At 41.9% G+C, this 16,029-nt stretch overlaps 1 long non-coding RNA gene across 1 annotated transcript in view; it reads left to right on the forward strand.

Moving 5' to 3' along the window:
• LOC108448713 overlaps positions 1–16,029 on the forward strand; it is a 254,468-nt gene that overhangs the window by 203,781 nt on the left and 34,658 nt on the right. The window contains exon 8 of the long non-coding RNA XR_001864694.1: positions 762–819. This is a non-coding gene — a long non-coding RNA (uncharacterized LOC108448713). The remainder of the gene's footprint in view (positions 1–761; positions 820–16,029) is intronic.

The following is a 16,029-nucleotide window of genomic DNA, read 5'->3' on the forward strand; positions in this document are numbered from 1 at the left end:
GATAATTCTGTTTATGCTTTAGTTTCAAGTGAAGTATAATCCAGATAACTTCTATGAATCAAATTCTGGCCTCAGTCCACTCAAACTGGAGATATTCAGCAATCTAAGGAGAGCAATTACAGGTATATGCTAGTGTGAGGGGAGATTTTGGCCAGGTACATCTGTAGAACTATAAAATAAGTATCAAAGTGATTTAAATCATGTTCAGCATGTACTGCAGCATTTAGGTAAGCTCATCCCATAGTTTCTCTATGTACTCTTAAGGTTCCAAGCTCAAAAGATAAGGCACAGGAAGCCAATTTTTACCTCTGAATTTCTCTGATTTGGCTGCCAGGTGTCATAATGACCTGGACATCATTTAGGCTGAAAAGAGGGGAATTTTGTGTATGTTAGTCTCTAGTGGCATTATATCATGCATTAGATACAACATTCTAGATGTGAAACAATTTATCTATTTTTATAGAGGTGGTAATATTAATTTTAATGCTAGCCTTTGGTATGACATAGACTTTGTCTTCATTATTCTGAAATATTGTTGGAAACCCCCCCCCCACAAATCCATTTATGTTTTCAATTTGCTTTGAACTATTTTTCAACAACTCAGGTCAAGACCTAATTTCTACAGCAATCTTCAATGTATTTTATTGTTCACCAGTGACTTGTACATGATTAAGGAATCCATCAGGAAAATTCTCTTTTTATTCTTTCTGTAACATCTCTTCCCAATGTCTAACTTGCAGTATTTTTATTTTTTTCTTTAGCATGGGGCCTGAAAAAAAATTTTGAGGATGAAAAATGGGTGCTGTACTTCAGAAATTGGTAAGTTCGTTTCAAATAGCTCCTTGGTAATTTGGCATTTTGTTACACAACATGATATTTCAATCTTATGCCTGTGCAAAAACTCATTCAAGTGTTTGCAGTACAGTGTCTGCTGGAGTTCTAATAAGGCACTACTGTTTGTTTTCAAGCCTAAGAATCCTGCCAAAACTATTCAAGCTGGCAAACATCCAAGTGACCTGATTCACAAATTCATCTGTTCACAAATACACTTGTTTAAAGAAATACTTTTATCTATATACACATGTATTTATGTCTGCATATGCACACGTGCATGTGTCAAATACAGAAGCCAGTCAGTTTCTTGAGGCTTAAATCGGGATATCTCTGATACAAGGAATGGACTATGTGCTAATTTCGACTCTCTAGGTACCATCACACCCATTCAGTCCAAAGAAACACCACTGCAAGGTAATTACACAGGCATCAGCCTTTACAGAGCAGCTGCTGACTTGTTTGGTGATGTGAGCAAGCCGGAGTGTCTTTAGACTGAGGCTGCCCCAGTCAGGGTAATTATGATGGCAAAAGTTTTTTTTCATCGGCTAGGACCCAGCACAAAGAGCTCAGGGAATTTATTTAGGGGTAAGTTACTTTGGCAGTGCAGCAGTGCAGGAATTCAGGAACCATAGTTACTTGTTAAAGCAATTAATGTATTTTGGACCCTGCTTAGGAGGTTGTTGAACCCCTGTGGGAAAAGGCATGCCAGTTTTGGGGAAGGTGGTAAGCAAAGCAAGGAGGAAGCTGGCCGGAGTGTCTTTAGACTGAGGCTGCCCCAGTCAGGGTAATTATGATGGCAAAAGTTTTTTTTCATCGGCTAGGACCCAGCACAAAGAGCTCAGGGAATTTATTTAGGGGTAAGTTACTTTGGCAGTGCAGGAATTCAGGAACCATAGTTACTTGTTAAAGCAATTAATGTATTTTGGACCCTGCTTAGGAGGTTGTTGAACCCCTGTGGGAAAAGGCATGCCAGTTTTGGGGAAGGTGGTAAGCAAAGCAAGGAGGAAGCTGTGCCACACAGAGCCAGAAACAAGGCCCAGCGTTGCCTTAGGAACGATGGCACTGCCTGAGACACCAGAGACATTCGTCATCACCCTCTCTTTTCCAGGCTCCAGGAGATTTTATATGTTTATGACTTCATGGTGTCAGAATCAGTTTTAGCAGTCTTTTTCCTTTCCCTCTCGTTTGGAGCTCTTGTTACCCAGGCACTCTCCTGCTGAGTTCCAGCACTTGCACATCTCAGAGGGCCTGTGTTTCACTCAGGCCTCCCAGGCTGATTCCTTCTCAAAATTGCGTATAATGCAAAGAGTTGGTACCAGCACAGCACTTATCAAGGTTAAGATGAAAAATCCCTTCTTGGGATTTCTCTGAGAATACACCAGGTGGTGCCACGGATGTTTGCTGAGACAGTGTGTAATTACTTTTCTTGTTCTGCCAGAAAAGCTTAAAAAGGCCACATGAGTTCTACTTTATCACTTGCCCCCCTCTTTTCACTCATGCTGCCTGTGACTCACTTGGATGCTGTTCTGGAAATGCCTCTGTGCTCAGTGGATGTGACCCCAATTACTCCTTCTTGTTTTTTCTCCTTTTCTTTCCCTCCCCAAATGCTACTGGATTGTCTTCTCTACATTTACATTATGACTAAGAGAAATAACCCCCTGCCCTCCCCAATAACTCAATCCATGAATCTGCAATCTGCCATCTGATATTGAACATTTTGAGCCATATGGAACTGCTCTGTATCCTGTTGTCTGTTAATAGAACTGAGTGGACAAGATTAAAAATAGATCGGCCTTTTAAAGCAACAATAGTTTAATTTTAAATGAAAAAGTAGTTTCCATTGATTCTGCCCTTGTCATGCTGGAGCCTTCTGATTCTGTACATGTCTAAATTAATGCGGGCAAAAGGCTCTTGTGAATAGTAATGTGGCTTCCACTGTTGCTCCTTGTCTAGCTCATCTTTGGTTGTCATTATGAACTTGTAGGGTCCCTGTCCAGGCTGCCATTGTCCCTCTCCCCTGCAGTGAAATGTGAAATTGCAGTCTTCTGCACCAGGGGTGTGAGTGGCTTGTGCTAAAGCAAGCACTGGAGTGTGTATTGGCAATGGCCATGGAAAAGGAGCCTCAGCTAATCTCCCTAGGCAGGAGCCATGGGAGAAGGTCATTGTAAGGCTGATACTGGGAGTGAAGTTACAATTTATGTGTAAGAAATACTTTGTCAGACTCAGGACTGCAGGTGACAGTCATTCCCTTTTCAAAGTTCTTCACCAGGTGGGGTGAAGGTCATGTTCCTATCACTGATCGCTCCTTGACTGATGATCTGAATATCAATTATATGTATGCCACAGTGTACTTCTGTGCATCCAGCTAAGTAGCTATGGCTTCCTCTAATGCAAATGTCATTCATAACAGACTCGCCCTATGCAGATTTTTTTTAGGCTACAATTACATCTAATTGCAAAGGTATTCAGTAAGCGCTGGCTTGCGTTAGCTTACATAAGTGGTGTAAGTTTCCAAATTGTGTCTGAGAAAAGTATTTAAGTCTCAAGATCAGTTAAAGCTTCTGATAAATAGCACTCTGATAGCAAGAAAGATCTGAAAAGACAATTGGGCAAAGGGCCATTCTCTCAGCACTTGGTCACAAATGTTTAAGGACATTCCCTGATTTCCATCACTTTCTGGAACTTTCTATCTTTTCAAAGTGTTTCAGTTTGGAGGAAAAAACCAACAAAATAACAAACCCCAAACCCTGCTTTTGACTCTGCATTTCCTATTTAAAAGACCACAATGGTGCTCAGCAAGTTGAGTTCCCCATAAAAATTTTCAGAAAGTCTTTTCGTATGGTGTGAAAACAGCTGTGTAGTGGTTTTTTCTCAAGTCTTTTCTCTCTAACTCGGTTTAAAAACCTGTTTTCCTTGTGTTATTTACCCTTTCTCTGATTCTTTCCCAGCATTCTCTTCCAAATGGAGCTCAAACCAAGGATATTTACTTAGAAATCAAATCTTCAAATTCACAGACTCACAGAGGCTTTCAGCTTTAGCCTAAATGAGCTCACACATCCCTAACAAGAAATATTTTGTGCTGGCACGTAAGCTTCATGCACTATTCAGCCTGGTGATAAGGACTAAAATAAAGTTCTAAAGTTTTATGAAACCAGCCCCGTAATCAGGACAGGATTCAGCAACACTCAGGATAGGGAGACGCTGGAGGCACTGTCTGCTGCAGTAAACAGTGTAAAAGAATGGTTCTTAGCCTGTCAGTGAATCCATCCATAGTTGTAAAAGGCTTATAAGCACGTTGGCAGAAGAGGAGGAAAGGAGGCATTTCTGTGCTCAGAATTGCATGTGTCTCTAGTGTGTGAGGCACAGAGGAGGTGCCTCTACTGCATTGCTGGCACCGTGTATTTTCCCAGGTATATGTGCTCCCTTGGCTGACAGCACAGAGGTAAATACAGGAGTGGTGTTAGGAAAGGGGAGCTGACAACTCATGAATAATGAAAAAGAAAGAAGTAACTCTGAGGGTGATACCAGTGTCCTTGGGATAAACTGTAGGTGAGATGATAGCGTTGGATGTTATGCTTGATGAAAAGAGATACGATATTCACTACATACTCTAACGCGAAGCACAGAAGCTCGTTTAGAGAATAAGAACTGAATATTTGCTGCTAGTATCCTCCTCAGATCACACAACAGACTAGTTCTTCAAGAAGCTTTGCTTTCTCAGCACAAGTCTCAGAGCTCGCCTGTCTCCAGGCAATCTTGGTGAGTTCGCCCCAAGAAATGACAGTCACCGATCTGTGGGACAGATGTGTTCATGTGGAGCCGCAGACTGAGTTCAAAAGAGCACCACGGCACGGAACTGCCTTGCCAAGGTGAATGTGCTGCTGCAGGCCGTGCTGCAGGGCATGGGATGGGTGTCTCACAGTCCCCACCACGCCCCGGGGATGCAGCGTCAGCCAGGGCTGGAGCACTTGGAGAGCTGGAGTGCTCAGCAGGGCTGGGGAGCCGAGGCAGCGGCTTCTGCAGGGTGTGTGTGACAGAGATGCTCTTCCCTCAGTTTGGGCAGGAGGGGCCAGGGCCAGACCACTCAGAAGGACATTGCAAGTACTTGTTCCCAGATCCTGTGTTTCTTTGCACAATGATATGCCTGTTTCAAAGGGTTTTTTGAATTTCTGAATCAGTTTCTAGTCCCGGGCAGTTGACTTTCCTCTGTTAACACGGTGTAACAAAGTGAGGCACAACAGCTTCATCCAGAGAGAGATCAAATTAAGGGGACACTCCACCTGGGATTGCATAAGGGAAAATGGGAGCCAGTGACTCTTTAACTACAGGAGGCTGCTGAAAAACCCGGGTAGAGGCCTCTAATGCGAAAGGAGCACAATGTGAAGGGCCTCAGGTGCAGCATTCCCTCAGTCCTTGCACACAGACATTGTGTGCACTCCCAGTAGCACAGACACATTGCCACTGCTTGTACACAAGAAAGAACTCTGGAATTGGGACCTTTTTTGGCTCATCACAGGAAATGTGACTCAGAGATACTGCTGCAGTTATAGAGACTCATGGTTTCTTCTTTTGTGAGTTTTCCTATCAGCTTATATGATCTCATGTTGGTATTTTTAGTGGATTCTCTGCTCACAGGGCCAAGGGAGGAAAGAAGAAAACCTTCCTGTTGCACATACATTGGCATATAGATAAAGCCCAACATTCTTCAATCAGATTTTTAAAATTGGAATTTTGCTGCTGCTATAGTTTAGCCTCAGGCTGGTAATTTGGCGCTTGATTTCAGTCACTGGGGTTCCTAATTGGAAAACCTACAGAACAGAAAAGAGTCAGGAGGGAAGGGGGGAGGGTGGAAGTGGATCACATTTATAGCAAATAACCAAGTCCCCCAGCACACTAATTCAACCAAACTTTAAATATCCATTTATTCCCCTGAAGAGAGTAGAAAAGAAACAAAGTTATTAGGCTCCGATGACAGTGTCTCTAGAAAAGCATAAAATCTAATAACACTGACTTTCCAGCCAACCTCTCACGCACATATCAGAGGAAAACGTCCCTTGCTAAATACAAAGAAAGTTCAGTTGGGCAGGGTTATTTATTTTCTTTTTAACTCTGCCATTCCCACACATATGAGTGCACTCATTCTTTCTGTACGCATATCTATGTAGACAGTACATCACTAGTATAATTCACAGAGGCTCAGTGCAAAAACTAAAGAATTTTCTCAATTTTGGCTCAGTTTTCAAAACTGAAAATGAGCCTCACCAGGTCTACCTACAAACTTTTTCTCTTGATGTGCGTGGATGTCAGTGGGCTCTAAACTTCTTTGGATGTTGTTAGAAGGCTGCAAGGTTTCCTTTCAGTCTGTGAAAGCTGTCATGTGGAATAATGTGCCCTTAGGAGCCCAGCATTATGTAAACAGGACTTCTGGGATGCAAGGAGTGAGGGCAATCCTGCATCAATGGTCTCTCACACTGTGCCCTTCAGGTGAGAAACTTCTATGTGGGCTACTTAATAGGCTGCAGGCAGCATCTCTGGAGACCTGCTTTGTTGTTCATGTTATTCTGGCCCTGAATTCCTCATCTTTTCAAAGTGATGAAGCTGTTGCTGTGGTGCAGGAGCAGCATCTCTGAGGGTGCATGTGCATAGAGGATATCCTGCTTCTGGTTTAGCGAAGGGGGGAATTGGTCCCACAGTATTCACCAGTACAGGTTTAATAGAGTATGTTAGTGTAGTAAATCAGATTTTCATAATATGCTGTTGTAAGCAGGTGCCTTTAAAATCCAAGTCTGTTGTGGTTTTTGTTGTATGTGTAAGTTTACTTAGAAACTTGTATTAATTGAAAGGAATGCTTTTACTTAACCAGGAGTTATTGACCACTCTGCAAAAATGTGTACTCTACAAAGCTTAAATTACATAATTGCTCAAGAAGGACTAGTACCTCCTGTGGCATCTTCAGTTAGAGGAAAGAGATTGTTGCATTAATCACGACTTCTGAGGATGCTGAAAAAGATAATTCTTTTTTAATGTATTGATATAACTCTCAATTGTTTCATATTAAACTGAGAAAATGGGAAGAGTTAGAAGATGGTACATGTTTTAATAGAAGTAATAATTCTACTTGAAGGCTTTTCTGGATGCTGTGCTGGGGAAATGAAACCAATAGATCTCATTTTACAGAATGTAGCTGTATTGGAAGAAAAGGTCATAATCCTGGGCCTAATACTGTTACTGATTTAAAGCTGATGTTAGTGTTTTTCAATTTATTTTATGAATTTAAAATGGGGTCAAACATATAAATGTAATAATTGCGGCAAACTACAAGAGATTTGTTTGGATCACATTCCATGAGCTTATTAGCCAGTGTGACTCAGCTGCCTTCTGCTGTCCTCTGGTCTGTCGGTTTGCACCAGGTATGGGTCCAGCTCACAATATTTCTGTCCTGCTGCTGATTATTTCGTGCCGATGGGCCGTTAGCTGTTATGGGTACTCAGCTGTCTGACACACGCTGCATTCTGACCCAGAACCTTTGCTGAGCGAGTAGTAGCAAGTACCTGCCTTTGAATGTTCACGAGCTAAACATCGTGGGTCAGCTCCTCATTTAGTGCGAGGCGCCTTTAGATCCGTGGCGTTATAGAGCAGCCTCACTGCGGGCATCACACAGCCCGTGCCCTCTGAGGAGCGGCGCCACGTCATTTCTCACTGCGCTTTCATTCGCCATAAGCACTTTGCAGCCCGAGCCCATTTTCCTTTCTATTGTCTCCTTTTTGGGGAAGTCTGAGTGATGAAATCTCAGCTTGGGCCTGTGGCTGGTGCCTCTGAGGCTCGGAGCAGAGTGATCCCTGCCAAAGCTCATTAGCGCTGCCTGTCAGCAGGAATCAAGCAGCAAAGTGTTTGTTTGTCTCAGGATGCAGTATTTAATCTGTTTGTGTGGATATACCCCCCACAACACACACAGATGCTAAGGTCTTGGTGTGGTGAGCAGAAAGGCAACTATTACAGGAAAATCTAGGAGTAGGTACATAATATGATAGTTCAAAAACTAAAAGAAGGCTGCCACGAGATCCGCACCCCTTTGAGCGCTGTGCCAGCTAGCGAGGGTGTTCAATAAATAATACATTATTGGTTAAACTGCTAGTTGAGGAGATGCTTACAGCTTTTAATTAGTGTCTTCCATTGCTCTTCTCCTAATTAAAAGGGAGTCCAGAGCTTGATTGCCATTTATAAAATACAAGAATTAAAAATACTGTAATATCCTCAGGTTATCATTATTTTCATGCAACTAAAAATCTGTCCATCTTAGATAATTTGAAGTCATAGGTAAGTAAAATCATCAAAACCGGTAACTGGAATGTTTTTGACTGAGAATACCCTACTCTCAGGTTTTCAAGTATTTCTCTAGTCTCCTTGTTAGAGCTACACACTGTAGCGAACAATCTGAAAGGTGTGTTAATAGGGTTAATAAACCTGGTGTGGTGCATGAAGTTCCTTAAAGAAACCCTCTCCATTAATTCTGGAGTAGTGCTGTTGCATACCTTTCTCCAGTTTTAAGGCAGTGTTGTCTAGTTGTCTTCATTACAACAGAACTCAAGAACCCTCGGCTCCAAATCCCTCGTCTCTTCCTAGCCCATTTTGTGTCCTGAGAAAAACTCAGTTACCTCAGTTTTACCTCAGAAAAAGTAGTAACTAACTAGCTGTATTCAAGAGGCTTTGCAAAAATTACTGTGCTCATTAAAAAAAAATTGCCAGAAAACAGAAGTACAAAAGGTTCTTCAGTAGTATCTGCAACAGTGCTATAAGCTTAGGTAGGAAAAAAATATAATCAGACCTTGTGTTTCCTAATAACTGAGAAAGGGATTTCTTTTTCAGTTTTTTTTATATTCCTACATTTTTCTTTTGGACCACCTTCTCCCCCCATGCCATTTATGCTCTACAGATATTTACATTACTCTATAGGTAGACCACGTTCTTTCCCAAGGGTTCTAGGAACCTCTTGTTGAAAAATAAAAATTGTGCTGCCACTACGTTTTCTATATCTCTTTCTGTGGCTGAACAGAGGACTTTGTTCTTCTGGAATATTAGCCTACTTCATTTCATAAGCATCGAAATGAAATGAATATTTGCAAAGGTCAAGTTACAGTATATGGCAGGAAAAACATGCCAAAAACAATTAAAATTACTAGGGCTGCATAAGAAAGTCACACACAGCACATATTGCTCACAGGTGCTCCATGTGAAGCCCAATCCAATAAATGTCAGTCCAGTCATTTACACTAGGAGAGTGCCAGTCATGTAAAAAGAAACAGAAGAACAGATGCTTTATGAGAAACAAACCCAATACAAATAAACTCAAAACTGATTATAAAAAAAATCACACTAAACAAGTATTAAAACGCATGTGAACTACATTTGGGATTCTGTGAATGTCTTGTCTACAATTGGGATTCAGTGAATGGTTCGTAAAGCAAGAGGCAAATAATTTCTCGTGCTTTCTAAGTCTTTTGAAGCCTCTCCTTTGCAGTTCTGTATATGTTTTTAATTTTATTTTAATTGCACTGGCTTTTTCTCCATGTTGTTTAAACTTTGGTTTTCAAAAGACCAAAATGTCCACAAAAGTGTGGTAAAGTTTAAGAATTTAATCTGGGGGGGGGGAGGATTTTGTTTTCATTAGTGCTGAGGAGTAAGGTTTGACTTTGTCATGCGTTCTGAAAAGCTTATACACCCATGACTTTTTGGGAACTAGGGCTGGCTTTAAAATCTGCTAAAAAAAGCAAGTTCTGTGGGCTTAGTGTTTATTGTAAACATTTTTGCGGTTAAAGTAACCGTGACTGACAAGAGAGAACCAGGTTCATCTCTGCCCTCACTCACCTTCGCTCCTGGCAAGTGCTGTCTGTGTGTGCTGCAGTCAGAGCTGGAGAATCCAGCACAGGTTGAGAACTGCTTGAGTACGAGGCTGTTACATCCTGCTCGACTGGAAGAGTTTGTAACTGTTAGATAAATGTTTATAGACTCACCCCTTTTCCCTTTTCCCTTTTCCCCTTTCCCTTTTCCCTTTTCCCTTTCCATGTTCTGCTTCCCATAAGCCAAAGATCTCACAGGAGGCTGTGCATTTTGCTCTGACATTTTCAGTAGTACAATTTAATGCAAGGCACATGGATATAGGCACCTCAATGGGTCCAGTCTACAGTGCTGCTGCCACTTCTGGCCTGCTGAGATTTCTCAAAAACTAGAATCAAATGCAGCTGAGCTGAACAAATTTTTAAAGGAAGGTCAGATGTGGATTTTTTTTTTTTATTCTATCCAAAATAAATGTAGGAGCCCTAAAAATTCTGAAATATGTAGACCTCAAGCTTGAAATTTTATACTCACAAAGACTACGCAGAGCAGGTGGCAGTAAAAACTCACCAGATAAATTGTCTCAACTCTGACCAGAGAGACCACCCTTCCAGAGAAAAAACTAAGTTGTGTTCTTAACTCCTTTAATCCCCTGCTTTTCTGCTGGAAGGGTCGACAAGGGACTCATTCTCACTAGCAACTGGGCTGAAGCCACACATTCATTTCATATATGCCACAAACAGGTCTGTGATACTAATGGTTTTCAGGATCTATGAACTGGAGTTGGATCTGACCCTGTGACCTGGAGGTTAAAGGCTCCAAATCCAATTACTGAACCCCAGAAATACCAAGTCAGTTTTGCTTAACCATTACACCAGCACTGATGAAAGCTGTAGTGAGCTATTGTACTCAGCCAGGTAGGCCAGCACCATGAGGGCGAGTTGCTAGGATATGCCCCTTTCAGACAGCACATTTCATTTCTTCTCCTTTTCCAGGCAGAGGATTCATCTTTTTTCAGAAAGGAAGTGTTGAGCAGTTGAGAAGGTTCCTGTGAACGTAAAATCCACAATCCCGTCCTTGGCACTGTGCTTATGTTAAGTATTTGAAAATACTGGGTGATTCCCAAGAGAGAGAGTGATGACTGCACATCGTTTATTCATGGCCTCTCTATGGCTGACATCTGATACTCAGGATTCAGGCTTAGCAGCTGGCTCATGCCACCTCTTGCCAGTCATCTTTTTGCTGGTGCTGCTGTGCTGTCACCACTGACAGTGACACACGGGCGAAGGGCGGCTGACAAAATGTAAATGCACAGGGCAAGAACAGGAATGGTTCTGCTTCTGGCTCATCCCTGGTGCCCTTTGTCCTTTTTCAGGTGGCCCTGGGATGGCAAAGGCCCATTTTATGGGCAAGGAACACTTCAGTTCTAGGCAAGTTCTGTGATGGTAGTGGGCAAGGAGATGTTTTGCTGGAGCTAGAGTTTGACTCACAATTTGGGAATGGCAGAGAGAGTTATATGGGGAGAATTAAGACAAAGAAAGCAAGGCAGGAAAAAGTAGGAGCTTAACAATAGCAGAACCAGTGAACCAAAATATTACTTTGATCTGTCTGACAGAGGTGTTGGAAAGAACTGGGGTTCAGCCACGCTTTGAACATAGTTAGGGCTTTTCTTGAGGATCTCCTATAGACCTGTTATGTTGCTGTAATGTTTGGAGGGTTTTGGAGATAGACTAAAGTCCCTCCAAGTTAACTAATAATGTTGACTGTTATCACTGAGAGGCAATATTGTGCAGAATCACGCTGAAGAGCCTAGTACTGGGTGCAGTCCTTCAAACGAGGCCTCACCAGTGCCAAGCAGAGAGAAAGGATCCCCTCCCTTGGCTTCCCTCCATGCTTTTCCAAAGGCGGCCAGGATATGGGGCAAACTTGCTGAGGGTCTGCTCTGCAGGTCACTAATGAAGTTGTTAGACAATATTGATCTCTGGGAGTCTAGGTTCCAGCTGAACTTTCTTTAGCTGATCACAAGCGTTCAGCCGGTTTTCACTTGAACTCACAGCACACTGAATTGGAGAGGAGCTGGACAAGGGACTATTGGCTCATATTATCTCACAGTGGAAGGTATTCAGAATGTAAAAGCATTTTTCTTTTTTTGGGGGGGGGAGGGTTCTTTAACAAGATGAGCTCCGCAGAAGAATATAAAAACAACAAATACTAAATTTTTGAACTCTGAGAAATGTCTAAGAAATAACATTCCATGATTGTTGAGCACAATCTCTTTGCTGAGATCTCTTTATACTGCTATAAATAGAGTACTGTATTCAGTTTTGGTTTATAAAATAATTTTAGTCTCTGTGGACACAGGAAAAAAATTATGTGTGTTTAGAATCAAATATTTTGCTGTGTTCAGGTCTTTGGAGTTGATGCTGTCCTTTGTTGGCATTACTTCCCTTCATGTTCTCTATGATTGCATAGACCAGGACATAGAACCATAGAATTGTTTAGATTGGAAAATACCTCCAAAGTCGTTGAGCCCAACCATTAAGGTGCCCAGCCCACTGGTAAATAATGTCCCCAGGTGCCACATCTACAGCTCCTGTAAGGACCTCATGTTCCCAGGAGCTGAGCAAGGGCTCTCAAAGCAGCAAAATTGCACCAAGTGTCTGCAGCACTTGTCAGAACAGAGCGCTGTGTGATGGGAAGCACTGCTGTGCACCAGTCGAAGTAAACACATCCAAAGTAAACTGCCACAACTGAGGAACCTCGTTGTTGGCTGTTCATAGTGAATACTGCACATAGAATTACCTAGTCTTATTTCTTGTGTTTCAAAAAATAGCATGCTGTCTCTTGAAAGGCTCTTCACTAAAGAAACTAGAAAACAAAGCTTGATCTTCTATTAATTATTTCCTAGACAAAACTAGGACTAAATGCCTATTTGCAGAAGAGAAAGGGGTAAGTTTCGTAGATGGTGTGTGTGTATGTTTTCTACTGGGATAGATTTCAAACAAAATCAGTGAAAAGAACACCAAGTATATTTGCTTTATAGAGCTACATGAGGGTGGAGTCTAGAATGGGAGGTGAACATATCTGGTCTTGGTTTCTTTTTTGGGGGGTTTAACGTTAGATACATCCTAGAGACTTCTGGAGATTATAAAAGAATTGAATTTTTGTGATGAAAGATTCTATGGCATTTCTGAATTATGAAATGTTCTCAACCATTGCTGCAAGCTCAGGCAAGCTTAACATCACCTCCTCAGCATGATTGGCTATTCCATTATGCAGTAGAAAAGCAGCGGAATTTGCTTAAGATTTAAAAAGAAAGCTTCATATGCAAGGGGCAATTTATGAGGATTTAAATGTCTCTAAAGGAAAGATTTGAACATGTATAGGAAAATATAGGCACATTTTCTCTTTTACCATTTGTAACTCTTCATGTATACACTTTAAATCTCCAGAGGAATGTGTGCAAGATTTCATTCCAGAGAGGTGTACAATGTAGGTTAGTATTTTAGCTTTTGCCCATGAGAAAAAGTGGAAAGAACACTATTGCCTTCAAAAAGAATTGTGCTGCATTAAGGACTTTAGTGTTCTTTCAAATACTGGTGCAAACAGTGAAAATAGAAAATTGTATTTATTTTTTTATGTGTTCTCTCTAGACTGTAATATAAAAATAAATCAATGGTACCAATGTTTAAATTTTCATCAGCAGGTGCCAGCTTGTGTGTCTGTCTCCATTGTAATTTGCATGTTGTGGGGCAGTCTCAGTACCCAAGGCAGATTTTAATGGGCAAACTCTTCCTGACATCCAGTGCATTTTATGAGTTTCACTGTGTCTGCCCAGGCCACATTCAGTGCACCCTGCTGGACTTACCAGCACCAGGTACAACTAGAACAGGTAGAGAGGGCAGAGGGGTCTCAGTCAGTACCAGAGCCTCGAGGTTGCTCTAATTTATACCAGATGGACAGGCAAATGCACAGCCTGTGTGGATCAGGGAAGTCAGGGTCAGCCTAAGGTCATCCTTGTGCTGTTGATCCTTTCTATCCCTTCCATGTCTCTACTGGAAGATGCTCGACTCTGTTATTAGCAACCTCTGTACTTTGCTTTTACAGCATGGAGACAAACCCATATTTGAATACCAATTGCATACAGCTGGGCTGAAAAGTCAAAACGTTCTGCTCTGGCATGTAGAGTGCAACTGGAAAATGCAAATGCAGCTCAGTCTTTCTCTCTTCTCCTCCCCAGTGCTGGGATACTGAGACAGGGTGTCTGAGCCCTGCTGGTGATAAGCTCTAAGCTCCTGAGCATGAGTCAGGGGGTCACTGCTGTGCTTTGTGATAGAGTCACACTGATGAACAATTAACAAATCTTCTTTCATGCCCAGAACTTTAAACATGTAACAGGCTTACACGTAACAAGATCACAGTAAAATCTCCACCCCCTTGGGTGTGAAATACCACCACTGTGAAATCCCAAACACAGGCATTTGAGAGGCTAAAACAGGAAAGACTGTTGGGTTTGATTAGATGCACACAGAGAAAGGGATGGCCTAAGCTGGAAACCAGAATGATTTAAATGCCTGCCAGCGTGGGATCCTTCTGCAGATGCCCGGTAATGCCAGAGCCCTGGGTAGGGCAGGTGGCACCTGCAGGTGCAGCTTTTAGAGATTTTGAATCTCTGTGAAATACAAGTAGTAGAGTTGTGGGACTAAGATTTGGAACTGAGAGCGTTGTTTTGTTAATATAAATTACTTTAGGAGGAAAAAGAGAGGTCTTTTAGTATGAAATTGTACAGGATGGTGGAAAAGGCTACATAATTAGCGTAGAATGGTCACTGAGAAATAATCTGTACTTTTTTTTTTTCTTTTCCTCTCCTCTTTTGTATGCCTAGCTGATGGAAAAGGCTCCTTTTACTCTGCGCACAGGCTACTTATCAATTAGCTGTGTTTGCAAAGCACTTTTAAGGACTAATTATGACCAAATAACAAGTGGATTTCTCTTATTAACCTTCAGAAATGGAGGATGCCAAGAGGAGAGGAGTGTTGTGTCAGAGCTCAGCAGGCAGTTTCTGATCCTGTCTCATCCCGATTCAAGAGCAGCCGGGGCAGAGCCCTGACACAGAGGCAGGTTTGGTGCAGAGCAGGGCAGTCACACAGAGCAGCCGGCAGGCTTTGCCTCGGGGCTGTGCTCTGGGGTTTGGGTTCTGTGGCTCAGGGGAGCAAACAGGAGGTTTCCTGAGAGGCTCCGGGTACCATTCCCCACTCCTTCCACTCAACACTCCAACTGTAGTGGTGACAGACCGTGGGAAGCAGATCTGACAGGCTCCAGGTACGCTCTGTTTTCCTTTCTGGGAAGAGACAATAAAGTTTCATGGTGCATTTTTTTAAATGATGGACACTGGAGAAGAAGGTTTTCTTCATTTAGGTGCTAATATCAACACTGCATGATGTCTCACGCTGTGGAGAGCACTTGCCAAAGGAGTTCTGTTCTTAAAACTCCCCTGAACAGAAATTAAATAATTAAATTAAGGCCTAAACATTCAATCCTATCTTTGGTTGATGCAACTTAATAGTACTTGTAGTCCTAAATAGCTGTATTCCCTTCAGTGGGACTCTTTGGAAGTTGAAGGACTGGACTCCAGGCATGCCAGAGGTGCAGAATGAAGAGATTATAATTGTTGGTACCTTGTTATTCCAGTGTCATCCAAAATGGCATGCAGGAAAAAAGAGGTTTCAGGAGAATCTTAGAAATAAAATAAAGACTTACAAATCTCCCTTTCTTCAGTGTTGTCTGTGCAATAAAAAAAAAGGGATATGAAATTGAGAATGATGCTTTCACTTCTCTGCTAAAGTGTTATTTGCATGCGTAATTCTGCCTATAGCTCGGGGTTTTAGTATTAACATGCAGGTTTTCTGCTTTTGTGGCAGTTAGTAGGAAGTTTAACATCTCTCAGATGCATCTACTGTGCTTGTTAGTCTATTACCTCTTCTAAGGCATAAAGAAATAAAAACACAAAATAATATGAAAAGGTCAGTATACCTCGTGATGGGAATTAAGGTCATGTGTTTCCATGTTGATACAATAAGGTTACAGAAGAACTATTCCATTCAATAGGGCAAAAACTTCTGCAGACAGGTGGTAGACTGGGTGCTGTGATCTGTTACACCCCTTTGCACTATTCCAGCTGCACCAAAGAGAACGTAACTTCAGAGAAACACCTGGGAATATGATCTGAATACTTTGTTTTCTTATTCCCTAGACCTTTATAGTCTTCGGCACAGTAAATACGTAGTTGTTCCCAGCATCTGAATGGCATGCTGGGGTTTTAATCAGCAGTAATTTTGATCAACTGTGCCCCTTCTCTAGTTT

Source organism: Corvus brachyrhynchos, unplaced genomic scaffold (genome assembly GCF_000691975.1).
Source record: "Corvus brachyrhynchos isolate BGI_N302 unplaced genomic scaffold, ASM69197v1 scaffold97, whole genome shotgun sequence".
NCBI classification, from domain to species: Eukaryota; Metazoa; Chordata; class Aves; order Passeriformes; family Corvidae; genus Corvus; species Corvus brachyrhynchos.